Raw genomic sequence first — 9,612 nt, forward strand, 5'->3', positions numbered from 1 at the left:
AAGGGCTATCTTATGAATCTATGTAGATTAAGCTTCAGATTCTTTTTGTGCAGCCGTGGAAGACATAGTTTTAAAACTATATCCCATTTATTTCGACGTTACTTCGTAATCCTTTTGTTACATAATCATCGTGCAGGTGACGGAGAAGGAGATACTGAAACGATTTTGTCTGAACTTACTAGTTCATATCCAGAAAAACCAATGATCTCTCCTGACCCGTCAGAAAAAAGAACGAAGCAGAACATGGACAGCGAAGCACCCGAGAAAGTGCCAGCACTAGCTTCCAGCAGGGAGGGCAACAAAAAGCAAGTGACTAGCAGCAGAAAAGAGAAGCAATCAGAAACCAAGACTGTCATTCCTCCTATAGCAAAAGACAAAAGAGAAAGGACAAAACTCAACTCATCAGCAACAGTGCTACCTTGAAGCAACAGCAGCCAAGTCCTCTAATGATACTCCCGCCAGCAGTTCCACGCGCCGACAATGATGTAAATAAAGACAAGAAGAAGAACAAAAGACAACGGTTGGAAGAACAAAAGGATAATGCCAGCAAACAGTCAAAGCGTGATGCTGTCGACGACGACGATGGCACAATACACGATGATGATGTCATTCGTACAGAGGGCGATGGCGCTGCAGGGGACAACGGTGGCGCCGCAGGGGACAGCAACGATGATGTAAAAACCATTTTCTCCACAGATTTTTGCTACCACTTTTCACCCATGAAAACCAAACAATCCTCTATAACAAAACCCTATTTTTCTCAAGAGGTAGAAACAAGACAGAAGTGCACAAAGAGAAGAAAGACAAGTGGAAAAGAATTGGCAGCACCAACAGATGATGAACAGGAGGCAACAACAAATAAGGACAAATGCAAGATCAAGGAAGGAGCAGCATTTGTTAATGTGAATAGAGCATGGAAATTACTTGAGGAACGTCACTGGCAAGATGTTAGGAAAGCCGGGTTTGGAAGCATAGAGGGATGCCAAATAAAGTGCTCCATCTGCAAACTGCTTGCAGCACACATCTACGACAAACTAGACACAGGAACCATGAAAATAAAGTTTGGTGAAGCTGATCAGCAGAAAGAAATCATAATAACAAAGGAAGGCATCCACAAGGTGTTTGGATACCCAAACGGTACGGAAAGGACAACACCAAGGCCAAAGATTTCCACCGAAACAATGAGCGAACTGGTCAGAGAACTTGGCCTCAAGAAAATGGATTTCCATCACGATGATCTGTTTAAAGAACTAGAAAAATTGGTGAAACAAGACGACGAACAATCAAATAGGAAATCAGTTAAAAAATTCCTTATTTTTTCCACAACATTGTCTGTGGAACAACCTCCCCTACCTTCAGCAAACAAGCCATTATGGTCAAGGACTTGGACTATACAAAAATGGCAAAGATGGATTTCTGCCAGGTAATCGTCGAAAGTATTAGGGAAGGAGCCAAGATATGGCAGAAGCACAAGTTGTTGCCTCAGGAAGAAAATAACAAAAAGCATCTCAATGGTTTGGCACAGGGACCAGTAATAATGTACCTCGACTGTCTGCTGCTGCCGACCGACACAACACAAATGCACAAGATTGCCAAGACAATGGACAACACATCGTTACCGCGAGCAAACCACCTAAAAGAGAGTGACCAAAGGAAAATAGCTAGAGCAGACATGAAAACGGACGGAAAAGCACGACCAGATGACTATCAATTTGGCAAGATTCAAGTATAGCCCTATTGAATATACATGCATTATCCCCTATAAAAACGGTTTCCAGTCTAAACAACTCCATCCTGCCGAAACAATGCAGACATGGAAAGGAATAGCAGAGAGGACATTCTATGCCAACACAGCAACACCTTCGTATTCAAAACAGATGATACCAGCACAACAACAGAAGCAACAGCAAACGACCAAGCTACTGCCACCTCCAACCAAGCGACAGGACGAAGCACATGTCAGCACAAGTGGAAGCAAGGAACCAGTCACAGGCACCAGAAAGGATCATATGAAATATTCGGAAGGATAGAAGAAATGTTGAAACAAGTACTCGACGAAACAAAACAGATACCCGGAATAACGACAAGGGCTAGACACCAATGCAACGAACAAGAGAAGGAATTAGATGAAAGAATGAGGTACACAGTGGTGCAACAAACAACGGTCGTGATTGATTCTCTCGAACAACTTAGAGAATTCCAGGACATTGTTCGCAGAGTGAGCTTTCAAGAAGAGACGACGCTGAAGCTGCAAGATCGAACAGACGCAGGAGACACACCTGCACTTGTAGATGGCAACCACACGAAAGAAGTCGTAGCTGCACCAGAACTAGGAGGGAGGAGAAAAATAAAGATGGAAGAACAGGACCATCAAAACAAACATGAAAGGAAGAAAAGAATAACAAAATCAAGAACACAGAACTCAAGAATTAGCCAGAGGGAGACAAAAGAACATAACAAGGTGCAAAAGGAGCAAAACAAGGAGGACGTATCAACCAACACATCAAGTGCCGAAGGACAGCAAGAACAAGGAAGAGAAGTAGCTGCAGAAGCAGAGAATCAAGCTGAGAAACAGGTAAATGAAAAAAGTGACTCGAAAGCGATGCTTTCAAACTTGAACTTACAAAATCTACCTTCAATTCTGTCAGGTACATGGCAACAGAACGCCACCAAAACATAAAGGCCAACAGCAGCATGTCGTCAAGAACACCGGGCAAGACGATGGAAGCAATAGAACAAGCAACCCAACAACAAATAATGCTCCCTCAAGAGCGTCAATAGGATCAGTACAAGAGACGAACAGGATCAGAGGCAGCAAAGACATGAGTATAAAAAATCAGTCTCTTCTCTCTAAAAAGTCTCTTCTCTCTAAACTAAAAACACTCTTGTTTTAAGTAACAAATCTGCAACAAAATATACAATCATCCGGACAAGTATCATATCGACGCTCCCACAAACGAGCCACGGGCTGATCTAGCATCGACCGTTAATAGCACGGCAGAAAAATAAGAAGAAAACAACAAAGAAGAGGTAAAACTTCCAAACCCACTTTGCCCAAATACCGTCAACTCATATTGTTTCAACTACCAAGTATTACAGGCACATCAAATAGAAGAGGATGCCCATGCAAAACAGAAAGTTCATATAGAAGAGCTTTTCAGCACAAGAGCATTTCAGATGACCAATACAGGGGAGGAAGCCTCAGACACTCCACCTGGTGACACACCCAAGGCTGGCATACAAAGCAAAGAAAAAGTGTACACACAAACGGATATCCCAACCACCAGCGCAAAGGTAAACTTCAACAAGAACCATTTTCCCAAAATCTATAAGAAATGTACTGCCCAGTACAACCTGTCACAGTACTACAAGAATTACAAGCAATGTATCATGCTTTTCCTATTTCATGAAACGCAGGAAACAAACGAGGACGGTCATGCCAAAGAATAGCAAGGAGTACAGACAGAACAAACCAAAAAACAAGGGCAAATGCTGACTAAAACGGTGCCCAGTACACCATCATCAAAGACAAACGAGGTAAAGCCACACACACCTACTCCTACAACGTTAAAACAAAAAAGTTATGCATGCACAGATGAAGTCCAAACTTTATTTATATTTTTTGATTGAACGGGAAAAAGAAACAAATGAAGAAGAAGATGTGGCTCAAGAAGCGATAGAAAGTGCTGCTACCACTCGACAATGTACAAAAACTACACAAGACAGAGAATAAGTTACAGGCACGACACCGGAGGATTGAACGTAGAGGTCAAGCTACAAAACCTCTTTCTATAGCATATAAAAAAATGCATCCACCACAAACAAACACAGACACACTTTAATTACTTTTTGCGTTCCGACAGATGCAAGAAACAGGAGAGAGCACCAATATTCAAGGCAAACAAACACAACAACACAGCGGAATGGAACAAGAAGAAGATGTTCTTCCAACAACAGACAACCTAACCGCCATAGACCAAGCCGGAAAACCTTCGCCCGGGCAAGAAATAGCAGAGATGGCAACGTCGACGCAAGAGATCAAAAAGGTGAATAGAGAAACCTGCTTTTAAGGAAATTAGAAATTTGAGTGAACAAAGACACAAATGCAATCTCATATACCTACCTCTATGTCTCAACAGCCACAAGACAAAAACGACAACACCACGGATGAACAAAACAAAAAAGATCCAGAGGAGGTCCAAAAAGCTCCACTCACCGAACGAAAGGTCGAAGAGGCAGCACGGACGGAAACGACTGAAAAGGTGAAGCTACAATAAAAAAAGTTCAAAAGATACACTAAACATTTGAGTATTTTTCTTAGGAAACGGACAATAAACTACAGTGAAAATAACGAGCGTATTTATTTATTTTTTAACCACGCTTTTGCATGATAACGCACAAACCTCAACAGGACACACACGCGCACACAAGCAAAGAAGCAAAGGGGCACAGTGCATTGGAAAACCATGCAGCAAACATTCCAGAGAGAGAGTCAGACAGCAACAAGAAAAAGGCTGCACCATCAGACAAGGAACATTGTGCTGTAAAAGATGTTGCCACCACAATCATGGCGGTAACCCAGGACAGCACTCAACCAGAACGTGAGCCGCTGATCATACAAAATTTGGCCATCAAAGAAGGGACAAAAGATGAAGGGATCGAACACCTGTACAACAACATCATGACATCGAATAAGGACAAAGGGTAAGTTCATCTTACCACCAAAGAATTATTTTCTTCCAATGATTTCCTCCCTTAAACATTTTAAATGTATACCTGTAAATATATATGTTGCAGGCACGAGATTTTAATAAATACAGAGACGACAACAGTAAAAGTCAGCCACATGGCACAAAGCTTCGACATTGGAAAGCCAGTGGGCACCGAAACCATGGCAGTCATGATACAGATGTTAAAAAAGCAACTCATGGGCACAAAGAGAAAGATTCTATCAACATACAACACCATAAGTAGAGCTCAAGTTTCAACAATGAATATCACTCTATCGATCAATCAACCTCTCTCACTACGGGAAACAGGAGATTTGCCGTCTGTGGATTACAGACGGCAAAGACCAAATTCCAGACGGCAAAGACTTTGCGCAAAGACTTTGCCGTTTGGAAGCAGACGGCAAAGTCATACGGCAAAGAATAGCTGGCAAAGAATACTTTGCCGTCTGATGTTTATCGGGATGACGGCAAAGTGTTTGCTGTCAGTCAATAGGTTTCGCCGTGAGCGGACTAGCCAGACGGCAAAAATATGCCAACACACGGAGCAGTCGCCCTAACGGACGGTGTCAAGTACTTTGCCGTCAGCTAGGCTATGTCTTTGCCGTCATCCTCATATACCCACACGGCAAAGCAAATATTTTTATTTTCAAAAAATGAAACAATGTAGAAGTCGTAGATGGCCAAAGGCGTAGGGAAAATCTTTCACAACTATGATGAATGAACAAATTTTTACGAGACAAAAGTACTCTCTTTACATACTATATATCCATCATCACAGTATAATTACACAATATAATGTTCTCCATTTACAAAACGGACGAACTGGCCATGGTGTGACGGACGCACGAACGAACGAAACAACACCAAAAATTTTTTACTACAAATCAGACGAACTGGCCCTTGCCAGCGTCGAGATCCGAGAGCGGGCGTCGAGCTCGAGGAGGCGAAGGGTGGTCTTCGGGCGGAGTTGTCCATGGCGCCATGGATCCCCTGGTCGGGAGGAGGTGTGGGGTCACGGACGGGGAGGAGGAGGATCCCTCTGCGTCCTCCAGCTCAGGCAGCGGCGAGGCGAAGGTCGACCAGGCGGGAGGTTGTGCTGCAGAGGAGCTCCGGCGAGCTCTTGGCAACGGCGCCGCCGTGTTGAAGGACGGCGGTCGCTGACGAGCAGGGTAGGAGGCGCGGGGTCACAGGCGGGGAGGAGGATCTCGCACCGGCGAGGCAAGGTCGGCCAGCTACAGTTGGCGAGCAAGGGAGGAGGAGGAGGCGCCGGGTCACGGGCGGGGAGGAGGAAGAGGATCCCGCGGCAGCCTCTGGCTCAGGCGACGGCGAGGCCGGGTCGAGCAGCAGGGGTTGACGAGCAGGGGAGGTGGAGGAGGATCCCGCGCCGGCCACGGCTCAGGCGACGTGCAGGATCGAGCAGCGGGGGTTGACGAGCAGGGGAGGTGGAGGAGGATCCCGCACCGGCCACGGCTCAGGCGACGTGCGGGATCGACCGGCGGCAGTTGGACGAGCAGGGGATAAGAGAAGGAGAGATGCGGTCGGTCGTGAGGGGTGGGTGTTGTGCGGTAGAAGGAGGGATCAAGGGAGAGATGCGGTCGGTCGTGGTGGGGCCTTGAGGATAAGAGAGAGATGGGATGGGTGGTTGGGGCGCGCGTGGTGACTGGTGAGAGACACAGGCGGGTGCGGGCGGCCCAGATCACGCCATGTCACCGATCCGTGGGATCAATCCGCGTGCTGCGTTTTCTCTTTGCCGTCTGCGATTTTTTTTACAGACGGCAAAGAGCTCTGTTTGCTGTCTGTAAACGAAATTGCAGACGGCAAAGTCTTTGCCATCTGCAATTTCGTTTACAGACGGCAAAGAGAGCTCTTTGTTGTCTGTAAAAAAAAATCCCAGACGGCAAAGAGTCTTTGTCGTCTGTGTTTTTTTTAGAGACGGCAAAGTATGTATTTGCCGTCAGTTGTTCTTTGCCGTCAGCTGCTGTGGGCAAAAATTGTCTTTGCCGTCTGGCCCGACGAAATGCTGACGGCAAAGAACAGTACTGACGGCAAATCTCCTGTTTCTCGTAGTGTCTGTATAATTGAATTTACAAATTTCTTCTACGCACATGTGACAAAACAAGCAGGCATCAATACGCATGGCCAACCATGAAGATCCATTGGAGTTCAAAAATAAAGATGAAGCACACGTCAGAGACAAGACAAATCCTAAAAGGCTTAAAAGATTCCTTGATCTGGAAGAAGGAGAGCAACTACAAGATTTCGACATGGTAAGCACATCTCATGTTACAAATAAGAGATACAATCTCGGCACTACAATTACGTCTAACGATCAACAAATCATGACTAGATCCAAAAAGGATCCCTTATTTATTTATTTTGCATTCTTGCAGTTCTTTCTACCAGTTTGCATAGGCGGGCACGTGCAACAAAAAGAAAAACCTATGGGCCACTACTTCTTGTTACAATTAACATGAAAAAAGAGCGCTTTGAACTCCTTGACTCTTTACAAGATGAATATTTAGGCACAACGGACTACTTCAACACAGTAACAAGCAAAGTAAAGAGGATATGGGAGCAAATAAGCCCATTGCTCCAACTGTCTCCAAGTAATATTGACCATTTCAAAAAGGTCAAAATGATGGTGCCAATTCAGGGAAAAACGTAAGCACTACAAACCTTTCTCCTTTTCCTTACTCACTGTAACAATTATTAATGCAACCCATAAAAAGCATAGGACATAAGGAAAACTTCACCTAAACTGCCATACCATCTTTGGACAACTACAATAATCAATCATCCTTCTACCTGCAGACTCGACTGTGCATTCTATACGTTCATGAACGCAAAGCACTACACCAACGATGGAGAAACAGTGTTACTAACAGAGGAACAAGTCCCAGAGTTGAGAAAGAAAATTCTCTATCAAATATTCAGCCAATACAGAGATACGGCCGCACTATCATTAATCAACTACACCGCAGGTTTGTCTTACTGAAGACAACAAAGTAAAAATCTACTTATCTAATTTTCAGAGAAACACCAATAAGTTTTTATTTTTTTATTTGAACAGATATGCTAAAATCTGAGGTCGATATGGAAGACAATGAAATGGAATGAATACATTGTGACATAATTCAACAGGAGATTCCTCCAACTCCCGAGCACATTGGGATGAGCGCTCAAGAGATAAAAGTTATTGACATTAATGACACAAGTAGCGATGAGGAGAAAAAAGATTATCATGTGAACAGCAAGGATACCACCAAGGTGTCTGAAGAAGCACTCACGGAAGATCAAGCCCAGGCAGATGCTGGTTTACAAAGGGAACAACACGCGCAGCTTGACACTGATTTACAAAAGGAAGACGAACGGAAAGATCCGCCGATACAACCAGACAGACCACCCCCAGATAAAAACAACGAAGGCATAACACTCTCCTTTAGAAGCGGATAATAGGGCAAAGAGCGTACCAACTCGCCAACAACAGCTTTCCAAACAGAACATGAACCCTGTTGGCGAAGATCGCATATCAGGAACATCACCAGAGCCAGAACATGCACAAGAAGAAAAGAAGGAGAAAGGAAAGATTTTCTTAGAAAAGATACTTCAAAAGAGGAAACACGATGCTGAAGTCTCAATAAAACCGAGCATCAAAAACAACAACACACAAACACGTGGGCAGCTTAACGAGCAGGCACAGTTCGGTCACGACAAGAAAAGGGGAAGGCAACTTGCAAGAGTGCAGACAAGTTCCCCAAAACCCTCGACGATTCAATCACATGAGATTAGCTCAGCAAACATAATCTCAACTAAGAGGCCATTCAAGCGAGCAAGCAAGGAAATTGAGAAAGTCAACGCTCCAGCACTTGTACCAGGAGATTTCATTTATAGAAAAGGCCATACAACTCTATAGATATCTGATGAGCCGACAAGGACAGAAAGAATGTGAATAGTAAGCAGATTCTCCTTGTTCCATGGAAACGATTACACAGAGCTGCACATTCTCTAACATCCAACTAACCATTCACTCACCTAATTCTAAACCCTCCTTCCTTGCAGAGAACAGCTATATAAAACCTCAAAGAGCGAAGGCTACATTTCAGGAAAATCGTTCATGGAACAAGCAGGGAAAGGAAATGCACAAATGGAGGTCCCCATGCTAAACGCGTTACTGGACGAATGGACAGAACAGAAACAGTTCAACCCAGACATCGCAACTGTACTCCCTGCAGAATTTGCAAATGTATGCATACCTCACCCACGAAAACACATCTGTCATTACTATGGTAGAATAATTAACTAATAACACACACTCTCTTTCTTGAAGATGGTGCTAGGTCTCAATTATAAAAGAGGAGAGCTATCAGAATTCAACAAAGACGATGCACTACAAGCATTTGAACAACTCGTGCGAGGTAAAAACATCCTGCACTTGAAGATGGTAAGTTTGGAATTATTACTGAACACACGACTTACTCTCCTTGAGCTTCAACAATTAAATGAAATTGAATTTTTACATCAACAACGATCTCCTCTCTCAACGTAGATCATGATACCTCATCACACGGACAACCACTACATGCTATATGTAATGAACAAGTACAGAGATATCATCGACATCCTTGACTCACTGAACTATGTAAACTACGCCGATTTGTCTTAGAGTAAACACCATGTGCAGTACTTTTTGTACATTGATTTATTCTTTTCCTCGCGATAGTATGATACTCTTACTTTTATCAATGCTGCAACCAAACAACAAAACAAAAATGCAATCACATATGAGAAGGATGTCGGTCCTGATGAACAAGTACCACCAACTAAAAGACAAGAACGAACCAGACTGGGCAAGGATAGCAGAAAGGCCTCATAGGATCTGCAC

The sequence above is a fragment of the Triticum aestivum genome, chromosome 2B (genome assembly GCF_018294505.1).
Source record: "Triticum aestivum cultivar Chinese Spring chromosome 2B, IWGSC CS RefSeq v2.1, whole genome shotgun sequence".
NCBI classification, from domain to species: domain Eukaryota; kingdom Viridiplantae; phylum Streptophyta; class Magnoliopsida; order Poales; family Poaceae; genus Triticum; species Triticum aestivum.